Raw genomic sequence first — 19702 nt, 5'->3', positions numbered from 1 at the left:
ACGCCTTGGCCTCGAGCAAGCTTCGACCATCTTGCTGGATTAGATATGTCGACGACACTTTTGTCATATGGCCACATGGAAAAGACACGCTAAAAGAATTCTCCGATCATCTAAACAGCATCCACCCATCCATCCAATTCACCATGGAGATAGAGATGAATGGAGAACTACCATTTTTAGACGTACTGGTGCAGAGAGGCATGGACGGATCGCTGAGACACGCGGTGTACAGGAAAGCAACACACACGGACCGTTACCTCCACGCGCACTCCCACCATCATCCTCAACAGAAAGCATCGGTCATGAAAACACTCCTTCATAGGGCCAGAGTGGTTTCTGACGATGTCGCTCTGAAGAAAGAAGAGGATCGCGTGAAAGAAACCTTCAGACAGAATGGATATTCGGAAGCCTTCATCCATCGCCAGGCAAGAATTCCGAATAAACGCCTACCTGAAGATTGCGCGGAGAGAAAAGAGAAAAACAAGCCAGTGGCCTACGCCACCATCCCATACGTCGCTGGAACGTCTGAGAGAATTTCGCGTGTGCTGAGAAAAGCCGGCATCGTGACGCGCCACAGAGCATTAAAGAAGATGAGCGACTTGTTTCCATCTGCCAAGGACCGACTACATCCCCTCAACGTGGAAGGCGTTTATAAAATCCCTTGCTCATGCGGGAAATCTTACGTCGGGCAGACAGGGCGCTCCGTGACTTCTCGTCTCAAAGAACACAGCCGGGCGATATTACATCGTGACACGGAGAAATCGGCGATAGCGGAACATGCCTACTCAGAAGATGGACATCGAATTTTAATCGACGAGACGCAGGTATTAGCCCAAGAAAAATTTTATCATCGACGACTAATTCTGGAGGCTATTGAAATTGAAAAATGCCCCCAAAATTTCAACAGAGTGGACGGCGTTAAACTCAGCCAGACGTGGAAAACGATTTTCCGAAAGAGAAGACGACAAATATGTTGCCAGCAAGGTTATTCGCTAGACAAGAAGAGTCCGCTCGTCGCTCAAGGACAGGGGTGAGAGTTCTGCTGACGTCAACTCCGCCCCCCTCCCCCCACTACTCCGGTGGATGGGGGAGGTGGACGAGTATATTAATTGACCACCGAATTCCGTAATTTCATTCATCGCCCGATGATGCGTCCTGCAACGGTCGCGAAAGCTCGCACGACAAAGCGCAACACGCAGCTGCACCCGGAAGCCATTATCAACGAAGTTTTTAAAGTCACGAAAAGTGTACGGTTCAGGGGAAGGACGAAGGGTTTTGATTTTATAATGTATAAGAATGAGGTCATGAGAGGAAAGAAAAGGAACAGGGGACTGAGAGCTGAAGATAATTTTTTCGGAGTTATCTACGAAGCAAAGATCCAATAAAGTATGACTACTTGCAGTGTGATGGGTGGGATCGTAAGGAACCATGTAGAGATTATTACAGTAGGCTAGATTCATAAGGTAGCGACTATCATAGCTGTCAACACACATGTCAGAATTAAAGTCTCCCATAATAACAACATTTTTAAAAGTAGGGAGAAATCTTAGGAGATCGTTTTCAAAATCAGAAATGAACCCGATCTTGGGTGGTCGGTAAACAACACATAATAGTAAATTGGCAGAGTTGACGTCAGAAACACTAGCGATGAGGTATTCAGGCCTTGAGCAGTAGGCAGGAGGGGAGTGGGAAATGAGAGTCACGGACAGATTTGAACGAATATATATTCCAACGCCACCACCTTTTTTCCCAATTCTATCATGCCTGATTAAGTGAAAACCAGATAGATTTACCATATCATCCGAAACATCAGGGTGAAGCCAAGTTTCACACATACATATTATATCAAAAGATTCAGTAAGAAAATAATCCCGAAATTCATCAATGTGACATAGGAGGGATTGACAGTTTACGTGGCAAATTTTTACAAAAGGGAGTTCATGCTGCTTAGATTTATGACTTAGATTTACAGAAGCTGCAACACATGAACTCAGATCCTGATGCTATGCTAGGGAATCGAGATCACCATTGTTGCTTATGGTAAGTCTTTCACCACCTTCCGCTATACGGGCGAAAATTCGGCCGCCACGCACCCAGAGGAATTTGAACTTCCCTTCCCTTTTAAGACTTCTGGCAGCAGCGTAAAGTTTTCGATGGGCAGGGGTGAGAGATTCATTAATGTATATTGGTGAACTGGCTGAATATCCCGACATCCCGATATGGGATAGGCACATTTTACCTTTAGCACGACGAGCACGAATAAAGGCCTCAGCAGTGCGTGAACGGAGAAAACGGACAAAGATAATAGGTCGGGCCTCACCAGTATTCTGAGACCCTCTACGAGTATTAATTGGGTAGGCGTGGTCAATATTTTCTACAGTTAATTCCAAACCCATAGCCTGGCCAATTTTACATACTAATGTTTCAACATTAGCAACATTTCAACATTTGGAGTTAAAACTATGATATTCCACTTAACAGCCATTTCCAATTAACAGGTTTTCTTTTAATTGCATTTGAGTGCACATATATGGGGATAATATGGTAAAATAATATTGCGTTTCAAGTCTTATTGCAAATTTATGGGCTAATTAAATGGTACATTTGATCTTGAGTGCAGCATTTTGGTCATATGTGTCTTACAACTCTTTAACTTCTTCATGTCATTAATTTCATTAAGTGGCATTTCTGGTAAAGTACTATGTAAATAAACGATATGAGTAAATTTAAAAAATAAATAAATAAAAGCACGCAAATTTATATTCATAAAGTGTCCAAATTTAAATTCTTTCTTCGTGTAAGTCCTTTAGACCTCTTTGGGATGCATTAATTAGCACAATATTTAGGTTGCCGATAGACACCCTCTAAATTTCTAAATCAGGTTAGATTAGTGTGTTCCCAAAAAGTGTAGGCAAGAGTAGAATAAAAATATCAAAGAAAATTCCAAGTTTTGAAGTTTGAAATGAACGGTCGTTTTGAAGTGATAGTGATTCTCTGTAGAGTTTGCTTGGGTGTAATATTCATCAAATGTTTGGGAGAGAGAAACAAGTGTTGGAGAGGTGAGGGTGCAGGAAAAGAGGAGAAAGCCTTTTGGGGTAACGATGAGCGATTCGCTACGAATGCATCGATCCTTCCATTCGACTCACCGCTGCCATTCATTGTTTCGTAGCATTGAAATGAAAAAGAAAACAAATCAACTCAGACGGATTAATTTCTGACAAGGGCCCTCGGCAACAACAGGTGATTGGGTGCCCTCGGCTGGGGCTTATGATGGGGCCCCCCGTAGCAGGGGATTCGGGGGCCCTTCCACGGAAAATGCTGGGAAATTGCCTGCCAGGAAATAGATTTTGACGCTATTCTGGCTCTTAAAACTATGTAAAAGTTAATAAAAATAGCAATTCGTAAGAAAAAATACTATGAAAAGTGAGAATTTCACAGTTTAGAAAATTCAATAATGTATTATAGTTGTATTTTATATTTTTAGCGAATTTTCCTCGTGAAGCTGTCTTAGAATCCACAGAAATCTCTAAAATAACCTTTACGAAAAACCCTATTAAAAAGCATCAGTCTCTCTTTTATTTCCTTAAAACTTTATTTTATTTATTTTTATATTATCTTTTTAAACTGAATATGTAGCATGTAAAGCAACTAATGAAAACGTATAATCTTATGATTGCAACAAAAAAAAACTTTGGTCCAAGTAATCTGCGTCATGTTTATTACACCTTTCGTATTCGCTTCAGGATAGTCGCGAGTGTTGTAGGGGCCCCCGCGAGGACCCGGGGTCCTCAGCGATCGCCGACCAGCCGACCTTGCCAGACCACCCCTGCTCTCTGATAATGCATTTTAATGCTGAATGTTGTGGGTATGGTTTCAAAGCGTTTGCCAGCATCGTACGAAATCATACTGCGTAAATGTATTTTCACTTGTTTTCTTTCTCCGCTACTCTTAATCCGGAATCACACAATCATTTTTCCGTCTCTCAGAATGATAGCTCCAGTCATAGGTTTTCAGGGACCATAAGAGTGATCGCTCCATCCATCACCTTCCGTTTCTCACGGTAATTCCCCCTTATTACGAGGTAACTATGCCCCTACCAACCCGTCATCTAATTCCTAACCGTTAACTCTAACTCTGCCTTCCTTCCCGATGACACTGAGTATATCTTCTTCATACTCCTCTCTCGATCTCATCCTTGTGCCTCATGAATGACACCCTCTTTCCCTCTCCACCCATCTATTGTCCACTGTCATTTTTATCAACTCTTCATCTTCTCCATGATTGGCATCCATATTTTATGGCTGTAAATGAGTCACCGTACATCATCAAGAACCATGGTCATGGGCAATTATTTCGGTAAAAATGGAATACGAGTGCCCACTGATAAATCTGCAATGAAAATCTTGGGTAATTTTGATCGCTATGTCCTAAGTTCCGTAGGGGCGTTGGAGAAGTATTGTTTGGATACCTAATAGGTACTGCCAAACGCGGCATTATTGACACTCACCCCTTGGTGACATACTTTACAGTCCTCTGTTTCTCTGCTTTACACTCTATATAGTGTTCCTGTCTATTGCTTTGATGAGATTTCAGGGAAACATTTACCCTGCTTGTTCATCAAACTCTAGCGTGACATTTGACAACGGTGAAAGTGGACGCGTAAGCCTCATTTCCCGCATTCGGAAGGGAATGCGTGAGGTACGCACACGTGGCGCTGAGATCGCGTGTTATATTTTCTCTTTAAGCGTGCATCACTTAATTGATTAATTACATAGTGGTTTAAAAGGGAGAGTGTGAAATTGGGTCAATGTTCATTTTTTAATTGTATTATATTATAATTAATGTATTTAATGGATTATTTGAAATTGGTTTATTGGAAGAATGTTAAATTCTTAGTTGTATGAGATTAGGATTAGTGCATTGTTTTTACCATGGATATCTATTCTGTTTCTAAACTTTGTATCAGATAGATAGAAACTTGGTATGTACACATTTGTTATTCATTGTACATCTAATGCTGCCACCAGGCAATAGCCTACTTGCAGCAATGTATAATAATAATAATAATAATAAATTTGTCGATGCTCTTCGATCCGATCGGGACACAAGTGAGGCCACCGACTCATTGGACAGCGCACCGACGCCCATCCATCCATGCAACGCCCCGGACGAGTCTTTTATATTACTGCTCGCTAGGCCGGCCCTTCTTTTTCAGAACTGAGAAAATTTCTGCTTTCTTAGTCTCAAAATGATCCAAATGACGTGAATATTCAAGTGTTAAAATTTGATAACTTTAAAAAAACGGAAACCCGTGCCCTAAAGGCCCTGAGTACTCAGGGCCCTCGATTGAGTTTTTTGAGACAGGAAAAGTACTATCCATATGTAAAACGTGAAATTAAAGTCCTGTAGAGTCGAATTTCTGTTTGTTTTCACCTATGCTTTTACGAGATATTGTCCGTCGTAATGCGATCCACGCCCAGGGCGCTACCACAGAATAGGGACCTACGGAATCAGAATGGTCACTTACGGAAAATAACACGTAAACTGATGTGGCCAAGATTCCACCTAGTGAGTGGAGGAGGAACTATGACCGCCATATTCCGGTACAGTAAAGCAGACGACTGATAGATAGCTCATGGACCGAAAATAGTTGGCCTTGGCTCATAAAGGCTGCTTTCTTGGGCAGTTTTCTCATTTTTGCATCTCATAATGTTTTTATCAACATTCCTCACATTCATAATTTTCATGTTTCGTCCCCTTCATGATGAATAAATACGGAAAATAAAAGCAAGAAATAATTATTTCGAGTACTCAATGCGACATATAGAAAATTACACTTCGAACCTAAAGAATATTTCTTCTTCGAGGATAGGTTTAAGCTGCTCTCATCTCTTTCGCTACTGTCATTCCATCCTCTGGCAACACGAAAAGAAAGTCAAACAACACAAATACATTCCATCTACCATAAATTCGTCAGTAAACCAGCCGAATGCAAACAATACTTACGGTTTGGAATGGGGGAGTAAGGTAAAATTTCGATTCATTACTAGTAATCAGAATTGTTTTACGTCAGAGCAAGGAAAATGCTTTTTCTAAAAAAACCATTGTGTATTTAAAATATCAGAAAAATAAAATGCCATGACCATGGCTACAAATTCTGTACAAATTTCAGTTTCTGAGTTTTAACAGTCAGAGAACTGCGAAGGTCTCTGTTGGCATACTTTATTGTATAAAAAATCCTCATTCTTACAAATAGTTTTATAAGGAATAAAACATCAAAACTTGCACAAGGTACTGAGAAAGATATTTCTTTGGCCATTAAATTCACCAATGACATCCCCACTGATGGTGTCAAAACTTGTTTTTCGAAATTATCCACAAAAGAATCCTCTAAAGCGGATATAAAATTTAAAAAATGAACATGAGGTACCTTCAAATTACCATAGACATCACCTCGCTTATTTTTATACGCCTTGTAATGTGTGAACAAGAAGTAATCATTCAACTCACTGTCAGTCTTAAGCATCTTTTTGCACTGATCGCAACAGTGGTGTGTAAGGCATGCCTTTGCCAAGTAACCACTTACGTAATTAAGAGCATTAACTGCCGGCAATTCAGTTTTATAGGAGGTGGTCCTCACCAGTAAAGGGGCATTTGCTTTTCCCTTCATTTCTATGTTACATTGAAATTTGGCACTGGATGAGCTATCTATTTGCTGCAATAAGGTGTCCATATCTGGCTCACAATTTGCGTCTTGAATTTGTTCAAAAAAGCGAAGAACAAACAGCTTTTTAAATCCCCGCTGCACCTGGATTGGTGTTGGGTTCCTAGCATTGCCACTTACTTTTCTTAGGGAGCTGAAATAGTTTTCTAGGGCATCCTGGTTAAGCCTTCTGGTTAAAAGAAAACTGAACCCCTGTTCCTTTAAGATCCCCCAAAGGTGAGACACTGCATTTATGGTAATTTTAAACCCATTTAAAAATTTCATAGTTTTTGTCACATCTCTACCTTTCTCATTCACTACAGTGATGGCATCGAGAAGGGCCAAAATTCTCGCAAAAAACGATGTTTGATATTCTGCTCCCATCCATGCCCTGTTATAGTATTTAGCATTTACCCTTCTGGAAGAGTTCAACATGTCAAAGAGCTTATCAATTTCAAATATTAATAAAGCAGTTCCTAGAGCTCTATTTTCTAGTTTCCCCAAACTAACGTACGTCCTTATGCAACTCGCAACAGTTTGGCTAATGAATTGGGTGGCAAAATTTACTTTCATTTTCTGAAAGCAATTCGGAGAAATATGAATATCTGTTACCTTCGAAAGCAACCTCAAATTGAATTTCTTGTCATGATTGTACACGTATATTATGTCACTCCAAGAAGCCACTTTTCCGCTGTAGTAAAATTTATTTTTCATAAAGTTATTGCGAAAAGACTTCATTAAATGAGGGACATCAAAAATGTAGCATACGTCCTTACCTCCAATGCCAAAGAATGGGTGCGCAGAGGTGACACCCAATCGCTTGCTTAGCTGAATAAAATTACTCCCCATGTCAGTGGTTAGGCTAACAACATTCAAACCACAACTTTGTAATTGCAAAATAGCATTGGTAATTATATCCTTGAGGGTTTCAGAAGAACACGATGATCCAACAAAGAAATAAGCCAATGGTTGTTTCCAAGGAGAAGATATTCCTCGCACCATAAGCACCAAAACACTTTTTGCTATATTAAATGTCTTTTTTACACCATCATCGTAGAAGCCCACAACTTCATCAGTTGAAATGTTATAAAATAAATTGGCCTTAATGGACATTTCATCTGCACAGAGAGCACAAACTTTATCTATGGCCATCATAGATTCAGTTTTCACCTTAAGGGCCTGTAGGAGAGATGAATTTAATCCCGGCTTATAGTTCCAGCACTGCGATATTCTCCTCAGTGACCGTGCAGAGGGAAATAAAAATTTTTTCTGCAGAAAGTAATAGGCTTGAGGACTAAGAAAATACGTTTGAAGAGCTAGTTGCTTTACGTGAGATGAATACCTCTTTCCTTGCTTACTTCTTTTATGGAGATCCACTTGATTTTGAACAAATAATGCAGTGGATGGAGGCAAAAACTTTTCGCACTGCTTCTTAAATTCTTCTGCAGTCCAAATGCGAGATTCATTAGAGGCAGCATCGAGTCGATATTTAAGATTCATTCTCTTAGATTGTTCACGAAGCCGTTTCACTTTTTTTCTAAGTGAAGATTTTCTTGGAGAATCTTGAGACAAGCAGGCAGCAGTCTGAGTACTCTTGCATGTTGCTCCTGGATGAGATATAATCGGGTCCTTTTGCACGTGATCTGTAATATTAAAATCACCAAAATTAATGAGAAATGTAATGAAATCACTCCACGTGAGCATGTATAGTTTTCGAAACAATGAATTATTGGAAGTGAGTAGGAAAATAAATTTTTTTGTGTGCGTAAAAGATATATTCTGCACAATATATCGGATTTGTGACAATTTGAAGATGAGTTTATATGGAAAAGGAGGTTTGAAAGAAGAAGAGAGCTTTCGGATGAGTGAACGAAGGGGATGAATGCATGGATTGGGGTAAGACAGGAATCATCTGAGAAAGAGATTAGGCCATTTAATGACTTTCATGCAAATTGATACGATGGGAGATAGGTCTGTACGTGATTGAGCGAAGGATTAAGCACTGAAAATCTTGAATTAACCCGTAAACGGTTGTTTTTTATAAGGGATTCAACGAATGCCGCGAAGTGCTACATACAATGCGCGCTTTGTGTTCAGAATAAACATTTGTTCCGACCGTCCCTCTTTCCTTAGTTCATGTTTACCTATTAAAAAAATCTACTTCGTGACCGGTGACTCAGTTTCCCTAGCGGCAGGGCGACTATTTCCTTTTGCCGACGAAGAATGTCCACTTGGGCCTGTTATAAGTGGCTTCGGAGAGCTCATATAAGTGCGGAGATCCTTACTGCTTCCATCTGTGGGTCTAAGTTATCTTCTTTTATTATCCAGAATTTATTTTCTATTTCATCATGGCAATGATTACGAAGGCATGGTTATTCCCGGGGTGGTCGTTTATATCCGCATAGGACCTAGGAGACCCGTTAGCGTCTCGTAAGTTTACAAATATGAATCTTAGACTGGAGGAGATTGCCTGTGACGTCTTGTGTTTGCTTGGATGCCTTTTCTTCTCCTGAAATTCGTCCCTCAGCTGACTCAGTAATGGTGGACCATGCCTATCTCTCTTAAGTCGTCCTTCAAGCAACTGCTAGATTATAGAGAAGAATAGAGTGAAATAAGTTCAAACAAGATTTTCGAGGAGTTAACTGTGCATACTATGGATTCATGTGTCGAAGAGGAAGATTCTCAGTGCTACGTGTGCATTCAAGAATATAATCAACAGTGCTCGTTTTTTATTTATTTTAAAGTATGGTTTAATAGGAAATAATTATTCCGTTTCAGTATCCAGGTACCCTGTTCTTTTTGTCGGTATTTTACGACTACCTATTTTATGTCACCTCAAGTTTATGAAATGAAAGCATTTAAAATAGTTCTTCTATTTTTTAAGTGTAACATTCCGTAGTGACTCTTGACTTCAGGAATAAGTGCGTAACGTTATAACCAACCCCTTCCCAAAATACCCTGTGTTCAACTGCAGAAAGATCGAGTATAGCAAGCAGTAAAAGGTGAACATTCTGCAAAATGTAAGTACAACATTTAATAAGCAGTATTCCAGGCCTTTAACTCTGATATTCACTTTGAGGAATGATAAGAATGCTAGAAATATTAGTGCCAAATGTTGCATTGAGTTTTCCGATCCCTCTCAAATAAAAGTTCCCCGAGAAATTTAAATACCTTTAATTAATGTAACGCTGGAGGCAAGGTACAAGCGAAAGTAACGAATATTCTGCTTAGCACACTTGTGTGAAGCTAAACATAAATAATGACGTATGTGCACACAAATATCGTAGTCCTCCAAAATCTCATGGAACACAGAATTTTTACCTTAACCGTAACCTTATCGCAAGCATGCACAAATGTGGGGCGTTATTTCTTTTCCATCGTATTTCTCATTTTACAGAGTAATATAGCATCATAGATAGTAGACGTGCCTTACTTAAAATAAGGGATACTGTGCCTTTAATACAATCTTAAAAATTCATTATTAGGGTTGCACGTTTAATAATGAAACTCATATGCTCATCAATTTGAATATCTAGTGTATTACTCACCGTAAGTTTCATTTGGATCCTCTGTAGGTACCTCAACTGCTTGCGCGGCAGTATCTTTTCTTGACTGGCAATCTTTTTTTTCTGAAATTCAATGGAGATAATTATATGATTGAATAGCACAACACCGAACTCATCGAGAGTAGAGATATCATTCTCAACAAATTAAAACGGTTTCGCGAAACCAAAGGAAAAAAGCATGCAATGTTGCTCTTTTCCATTCGTGGCATGCATTAAAAGATTAAAGTAGTTATGCACATGTATCATAAATGAAAAATTACAAACCTTTTTGGATGCGAGGTCTCTTCACTTCATGTTCCTCTCGATGAAGTGGGCGTTTTCTTTTGATGGAAACCATTGGTGGTGGATTTGGAATGTCAAACAAGGTAGGAACGGCGTGGCTGTGCAACCGATTTTTTAAATCGTTGAGGAACATAATATCTTCAAAATGGTTACTGCAAATCTTACAATTTTTATACAAATATGCGGCAGATTTGTTTAGCAAATCTTTCCTCCGGGTTGCAATGACCCATTTCCTTGCCCTAAAATTACCCATTCGTTAAAAAAAGCACTTTCATTTTGAGGAAAATATGACTCTGACTATAACTGCTAGCTTTTCTTACCTTGTCTCCTCCCTAGGAAAACGAAAGAAACTAATTCCCACAGTTTTATTAGAGGAATTGCTGCAGTTCAGGGCGGAGCACCAATTCCCTGAGCCTTTAGGCATTGCGAAGTCACTACATTAACAGATGTGTGTCACAGGTTATAAATTATATTAAATCTTAAAATCCTTCTCTAACTCCGAACACTAGCGTAGAGAAACAGATCAGCGGAAAAATCACGTCAAAATCCGAGTCGCATGCACTCTTATACCACAAGATCCACATTAATACTGTCCAGGAACATGGCGGACTTGGCGCATGCGCAGGGAAATATAGCCGCACGACATCGGCGAAGTGTCCATTCTGTGGCGCTACCTCGCACCGCAGCGCTGCTTAAGGCCGTTTCACACGGGGTATGTCATTGCGCAATCTGACGTACGCACGAAGGCGCAACCTAAATTGCGTCGTGTAAAGCGGTGAATTGCTAGAACACATGCGACAATTTGTCGATGCGAGACGGCAAAATAGCCCCTACTTAAATTGCAAGCTCGCATTCTCGCAATTTCAACAATTTTCAGATAGATTTCGCTGCAGTAACCATGAATATTATTCAGAATATTCCCGTGAACCGAGCAAAAATGTCTCACAATGTTTTCACAAAAATAAGGATCATATGTGAAAATGACAAGTTGTGTGAGAATGAATGTCTGAGTACCTATATAAAATATTTTTTTTCGCTAACTTCGAGTTATGTGCCGATCATGGTGTCTTGAATAATTGCTCGCGATACTCCAGCAGTAGATAAGTAATTACACGGAAATATCATTAGAATATAATTTTTCGCGCATTTATGTGCACGTGTTACATTAGGAATGAAAGGAATTAGGAAAGGTTTGCGTCGCATAAACTTTCTTATTCTGCTATACCGGTTTTTTTAATGAGTGATTGATTCTTTGATTCATCTCGAGTGTACGTTCTATGAACATATATATTAATTTAAGTTCATGGGAAGTTCCATTGCATTTCCGAGAGATATGAGTTTCACCATGTACATAAATGTTACAATATTCTAGGGCATTCCATGAATTTGATAGACGTGAAAAGTTTGTTATTTTTGATTATGGTCTTATTCCGATCAGTGCGCGTCGCGCAAAAGTATAAATTCTAGATAGAAGCAAAAGCAATCTTATCTATGCGTGGGATCTTCGTCTCCTTTTTCACTGTTTTACCTTATTAATTATATGCATATTATCGTCTGCTTAAGTTTCAAGATAACCACTTAGTGTCAGTGAATTTACACGAAACAGACCAGTATGTCAATAACGCTGCGCACTGAATTTCTTTTGTTCCCCGTGCTAACATGTAACACGCAACTCGTGCACTCAACAGACGACGAATTTTGTGAATGAATGCTTGATTGAGAGTACCGTGTAAAGCGGTAGCGCATTCGTCAACGCAATGATTATTGCACGCGAGATTGAGAAGTGAATGCGGTGCAAAGCTGCGCAAAAACGTCCCCTGTATAAAACGGCCTATAGGTACGGCCCACACCACTGGCTGGAGTAATATGTTTAGAAAAGTAACCTATGAAAAACAATTTGTGTCAAAAAATGCACTAATTTATTTGCAACTACTGTGAAAACTTTCGAATTCCGTACTCGAAAAAATCATTTTTGCAATTTTCTCCAGCTTATTTCGATTTCAGCCCACTGTGCGGTCGCCCTCCGAGTGGATCGATCGCATTACGACGGACGATACCTCGTAAACGCTTAGGGATAGGTCAAAACAAACAGAAATTCGGCTCTGAAGGACTTTACTTTCACGTTTTACATATGGGTAGTACTTTTTCTGTCCCAAAAACTCAATGGAAGGCCCTGAGTACATGGGGCCTTTGAGGCACGGCTTCCCGTTTTTTAAAGTTATCAAATTTTAACACGTGAATATTAACATCATTTGGATCATTTTGAGAGTATGAAGGCATAAATTTCCTAATTCTGAAAAATAAGGGCCGGCCTACTGTTCACGTCTCTGGAATTGTTGATAGTTCCGTTCTCCCAGCAGAATAGCAGGAATATTCCCGTTTTTTTTTTTTTTCAAGCGGTGCATATATCATGTACTACATGATATTTGCTCTTGAGAAATTTTGGGGTAGATTTTTATCGAAAAAATTTAAATAAATGAAAAAAGTTATTGTTTTGGTAGCAATCATGTTTTCCGTCTCTCATAAATTTCTGTATCAAAGCAACCGTAAAGTTAATCTTTTTGAATTCTTTTGAAGTGTGTCTCGTTGGCGAAATAGAATCAAATACCAGGAGTGGCTTGCAGTGAAACGTTTTATCACACTTAATATGAATCCAGTCGTAGTACCCAAAATATTGTGGTTATGAGTCGGTGAACATTGAACATCACGCAAGGATTACTATAGTCCTCATCAACTTCCCCCTGTGCTTGCTACATTTAGTGTTGGCACAGAAAACCGTGTCATCGAATTTTGATAGTGAAAACTAATTGGAATTTTGATAGAGCGAAATACTAATCCTACCGCAAATGTAATCGCTCGCTTCTGCGTTACATTTGGCCGTAACTTAATTTTATGAGCGTATTAATACTTGCTCGTCTTCACTGATCAACAATCCTAAGACTGGTTTGACGCAACTCTCCATTCAATTCTCCTAGCAGCTAATTTTTTCACACTTACGTATTTCTTCTCTTTCGCATCCTTCTTTACTCGCTCCATGTATTTTGTTTGAGGTGATATTTCCTTTCCCGTTCTTGCTATCTACTTGACCCTCAACGATTGTCTTCATCTGGCCATCATGTCACAAAATATGACCTCTAAGGTTGCTCCGTCTCCTTATCAAGGTTTTAATCATGCTTCTCTTCTCTCCTACTTTTCTTAGAATGACCTCAATACTTTCTCGAGCGATCCCTTTGATCCTTAGCATTCTTCTGTCGCACCGCATTTCGAACGCCTCTCCCTACCCTTGATTTCCCCTCAGCTGCCATTGCCCATGCCTCACTTCCAAAGAGAAGCATTCTTCAAATATAAGATCTGATAAACAATTTCCTTACTTCTACGTTTAACTTTCCCGTGTGGCAGTAGATCTTTCTTTCGTTGGAATACTCGCTTCGTCTGGGATATCCTGATGCTGCTGGGCTTTCTTGCCTCTCCCATCGCTACCTATCCTGCTTCCCAAATCACAGAATTCATTCACCTCTCCCAGTTTTTGTTTCCTTATTTTATTGTTCATCTCGACTTCTTCTCCTCTGCTAAATGCTATTATCTTGGATTTCTTTGTGCCTATTTTCATCTGATATCTACCCATTACCCTACTCATATTAAACAGAATCTCTTTCAAATCCTCCTCTGTCTCTTCTAACACAGCTATGTTGTGACCAAATCGTGGCATGCTACTTTTTTATCCATGGATATTCACTCCCGAGGCCTTTTCTTTAATTTCATCAATGCGCAGCCTTGTCTCACTTCTTTCCTAAATCTTGCGTCTTCAAAGCTGATCCCGGATTTTATCACCGCTCCCTGGATTTTTGCATAAACTGTGGATGATTCTCTTTTCATTGTGAAGAACTCCAATTCCTTTCATGATTCCAAGCACTAAGTTCCAATCCACGTTGCCAAACGTCTTCTCCAAGTCCACCAACGAAATGATCGGGTCTACTACATTCTCTTCTCTATGAGCAGTATAAGTAACAACATGGGTTCTCTTGAGTATTTGCTTTTTCTGAACCCGAATTGGTCCTTTTTTTAATATTCTTCTGTTCTTCGTTCTATTTTTCAAATAAATGATCTTAATCAGTATCTTTGATGCATGTGTTTTCAGGCTTGTGGTTAAAAAATGATCACATTTCTTCGCTCTTTTCTTCAATTGGGATTGTAATATTCCTCTCAAAATCCTTCGCTGTGTCACTTCATGAATGCACATCACTTCCGATTGTTTACACCTGCTTCAAGGTCTTTCCTCCTGCATTTGAAATTAGCTCTGTCGGAATATCGTGGATTCCAGATATTTTATTCATCCGCAGGTCTTTTACTGCCGCAATAAGTTCTGCTCTTCAATGTGGGCTCCCATGTCATATTCATCCATTTCCCTTTCCCTTTCGTTTAGCTTTCGTTTTGAGGCTGTTTCCGTTGTACAACTCTTTGTTTTACGTCTTCACAGATATTTTTCATCCACGCTTCTCTAGCCTTCCTCGCTTTACGACATATTCCGTTTCAACACATTTAGAGGCCGACTTGAGGAAACTCTTGTAATATTCGTGGGTTAAATTTTGAACGGTGTTCTTCTGAAGGGTTAGCCCTCTTCATTTCCAATTTCAATAACAACCTAAGTTTTGTTGCTAAATAGACATATTTTCCTTACATTTTCGAATTACTGACTTGTGCACTGGGCTGAAAAAGGTTTTTCTCAATTTTTTAAATTGAGCGCATTTTAATCTGAATTTTTTCTTGGTATTATCGTATTCCACTTTAACTTACATTCCGTATTATAAATTTCATTGAGTGTATTTAATTTACACTGAGTAATAATATTTTACGGGACGAATTGAATGTCATAAACAGGCGATTTTACACTATCTACGAAAACATTATTTTTACTTTGAACTCCTCCATTGCCATTTTGTGTTACAGTCACCTGTTTCATTGAAACTTGCTTCAAGGCTTCAATGTATTTGAAGAAAGATATGTTCGTGGTGGCGAGAATGTGAAATTATTATTTTAATGGCTTTCTAAAACGGGATGCATATTTTTCTAAATAACCTTCTTCGCCTGCTAATACTCTGGATTTTGCAATCATTGATGAAATATCATTGGATTGCAGCCTAATTCAACCACAATGGAGGCTGTTTTTCATGTGGGTCACCGATTTCGACGAATTTTGGAAAATTGCCGTTACTTGATTAGAAAACGAAAATCCACGTCATTTTGCAATTCCAGGAAACGATTTATAAGATGTTCCAATGTTGTAAAACTGCAATTTTAAGAAAGCGTTTTCACGTTAGATCATATCTCCGAAATAGGAAACCATGCAAAGTGTCAAATTAAAGGACTCGAATTAAACGTATGAAAGATAGATTGTTTTATGAAGCTTAATTTCTTTATTACCCCTTCTCTTTTTCTCATTTTTTCAATTTTGTGGGTGCAATACAACGCTCTACAACTTTGAAAACATTTATCAGGGTAATCCGTAATATTTCCTCTAAGAAATAAAAAGAATTAAGTGAAGGCGTGCCGCCGCATCGGCGTCTGGCTCTTCGCATCAGACGCCATAACGCCATAAATAGATAAGGAAGAGAAATATGCATTCAATGGCTCATTGTAAAGACCGAAACAAATTATGACCTTGTTATTTTACAGTATTTAGACAATTTTTAAGTTAATTACAAAATTCGAATTTTCTAATCGATTTTTACAAATGTAGCTTTTATTTTCCTCCTTTCATCCTGCTCTCCATTTTTCTTCGAATAGCCTTCATTACGTTCTCAGGTACTATCATTTGCAAAAGTCTTGCAACAAATCGAGCGGCGCCACTTTCGCTCCACAAAGATTGTCCCCGGAAATTGTATGGTTTTCGGGTGTATGCAACAATTCAATACTAGTCTTCATGGCTCAATGCATGGAGAACGGGTCATTGGGTGGGTGAGGTATTTTGTCATCCTTTTCAGTCTCGGGATTTGACCGCTTCCATTTAAGTGAAATTAATGTTAATGATATTCCCCCAAAGACATTGTAGCATTTAATGCAGTAGGAAAGATCGAAGGTAATTCCTCGGAGAGATTTTAAAAAGTTGGTAGCTTGGCTCTTTTTGAGTGATCTCAGCTCTTTTCAGAGAGCTGGAAATCACGAGTCGTCCACTGTGAACATGGCAGACTTGTGTTTATATCAATCGACTCGGGTTGATGTTTTAACACAATATATACGACATATGATACGAGGCAGCTTTGAAATTCCCAGTGTTTCATCATATAAATATCTGAGCAAACACGTAAAATATGAATTAGTTAAGCTGATCGGCATTAATCGTTGCGTAAGTAATAATAGAGTTCTCCGACGTCCGTCAATCGGTAAAGATGTATTCCTTTCCACTTATTCAAAGTATGACGAGGAAAACTTAATTCCAGCTAAAAGTCCCATTTTTAATGATTGTCGGATTTCAACAGGTATTGTTTGATAATATGTTCTACTGCTGAATTAGTGTGAATGCGAATAATAACTCCAAGCTGCTATGTCGTTGATGATTAAGTTATCTTATTTAGATGCAATCATTTACATATACTCTGATGAATTCGGGATAATGTAGGATACTTACTTAGCATTATTAATTGAATTTTCTACTTGCATTAAGTAGGTAACATTGTATTAGGAAATGTGTTTGTTGGCAATATACGTTTTATGTTTAAGGCATCAGTGGAACTGCAGCTCATTTCATAAAACCTTTCAAGTCGAGTAAGAAGGACGTAAGCAAATCCTAACACAATTTCTGTTTGTAATGAATGTATACGCTTGCTTCATTAGAAATACAAATACTGAGTTTGAAACATAATAACAAATAATAATAACTTAAAAAGACGTTACCATACCGAAGTCGCAGGCGACAACATCATTATATTCCTATTGTATATACTAACCGGCCGAAACATAGAGTATGCGAAAGCCTCCGTGCTCAAGTTATAATCATATAAACGAATAAAAGACTAATATACCGAGAAAGTGATTATTTTGATCAAATTCGTTCAAGTGAGAAGCCGCATGAGAAGCACACGAAGGAGCTCAGTGTTACAATAACTGTAAATAATGAAAATTACCGTAACATGACTTTGAGCTAGAAATAGCTCTGTGACAGGAAGGGCCCGCGTTCAAGTCCTTCCCGTGGCCGAAAATTTTTTATCCTCCGCACAGCCGTATTTTATTTTAAAGATTTTTTATTTTTGAAATTTATGTTAAGAGGGTACTAGCTGTTGAATTTGAGCATTTTTTGCAACAATTTATAATTTAAATGACCGTGCGACGGGAACCATGCGTAGTTAGCGCGGTAGGATGAATCAATTGCGTTTTCTTAAAGGAACTCCAATCAGAATCACTGGTGAATGTAATTCCTAGTGCTATATGCTGCTGCTCAACTGTAATATGTAACTGCTCAACATTATTAACCTTTGGAATGAGAACTATCGTAATAATCTAAGGTTCCATATACGTAATTTCTTAAATAGATCATTTTTATCTGATTAAAAAGAAAATTATGAATGATATTTTGCAGCGATTATGCTGTCCGTCTATGTAGTATGCTGCCTATTTGTCATCAACTTGTCGCCATTTCCTACCAAGTTAATTTCTCCAGCAAAGTTTTTCTGAACAATTTTACCCTTTTTCGTTTCGTAAATGAGCAGTGACGGAAACTTTTCTTAGAGATAGAAAAAGATATAAATTAAGTGGAGAATTTTACTTTTAAACTTTAGGCTTCAGTTTACAATCAGTGTTTTTTAATACAGTAATTTTGTTGGAAAGGGACAGAATGTGAGACTAGCTGATCTACTAAGTACAATCCTAGGAATAACCTATGTAATGGTAATCCTTAATCGCGCACGCACCACGGTGCTCATTTTTAAATATTGGAAAGGCTTATCTTGAGGTATTTATCAACTATTTTTCTAGTGCGTACTTTCTTCAAGAAAATTGTGGCATCAACATGTATATGATAGTGCTACAAATTGGCCCTATTTACACTATTTTGGAAGTACGTGAGAACCACTTACGGCCTGCAAGTTTTACTCCAGGTAACCTACTTCTCGTCCCTGGCTGGTAAAGTTGCGATAAAGATGTAGGGCAAGACGAGGTGCAGGACCTATTAGCTGACCAAAACTACGGCCCGGGAGCACCCGATTCAGCGTTAAGAGCTGAGGGAGCGGCTAAATTATGCGCAAAGTATTTTACCTCCCTAATAGATGCGCAAAGGATTTTACCTCCCTAATAGATGCGCAAAGTATTTCCCTCCCTAAAAAAGGGCGAATATTGGTTTAAATTGACTTTCAATTTAATCTCTGTCCGTTGTTGTTATTGGACACCTTACCAATAGAGGCATTCATGGATAGGGAAAAGTCGTACTATTAAGTCACTCTTTAAGTTGGTTGTCCTTAATAATATAATAATGGCCGAAATATTAAAATCGAAACAATAACTAATTTATTATAACAAAAAGAAGATTAATGCGACATGATCACTAAATATGTTAGTGCTATCGTAAAAATTGAAGCCTCTTCTAGATATGTAAACAGTAAAAATAGAGACACACATTCTGCTAGCAACGATGACGCCTAGCGATTTTTTTTGGCAATCAAAATTCAATTTTTTCCGAAGAAACATTTCCATCGGTGTAAATATATTTATCCAATTAACAAATTGATAATTAATGAAGAAGAAAGCTTATGGAGCTATCTTTATCAGCTTCAACCTGCGTGAAGAACTATTTAATGCCCATCAATTAAATATGGTGGAGACGACAGAGTCGTGTTTTTTTCCGGAAAATTGCCAGTTAATTTTTTTTCATTTATTAATTCTTCTATATCGAACAAATATTTCAACAACTTAATATAAAGTCTCCTGAACGACGTTGAATCCCTAAAAGAAAGGGTTACGAGCGAGTTGATTTCCGTGTTCCTAATGGCGAAATCGTGCCCCCAGCCGGCCTTATGGGGTTTACCATTGGAAGCCAGGCGTCATAGGTACCCACTCTTTTAACGGGTGAATATTTTCAATTATCTACTCCAGTCAACTACGGGTACAAAAATAATCTCAAACGCCGCGACGACTTAACAACATCTACGCTCGTTTACTCAAC

General features: G+C 38.7%; 1 protein-coding gene across 1 annotated transcript in view; it reads left to right on the top strand.

The window, feature by feature from the left end:
- The window catches only part of LOC124171939 (espin), a 445604-nt gene that overhangs the window by 285258 nt on the left and 140644 nt on the right, over positions 1–19702 (top strand). The window lies entirely within an intron of this gene.

Source organism: Ischnura elegans, chromosome X (assembly GCF_921293095.1).
Source record: "Ischnura elegans chromosome X, ioIscEleg1.1, whole genome shotgun sequence".
In the NCBI taxonomy this organism is placed as follows: domain Eukaryota; kingdom Metazoa; phylum Arthropoda; class Insecta; order Odonata; family Coenagrionidae; genus Ischnura; species Ischnura elegans.
This window is presented reverse-complemented; position numbering and strand designations above follow the sequence as displayed.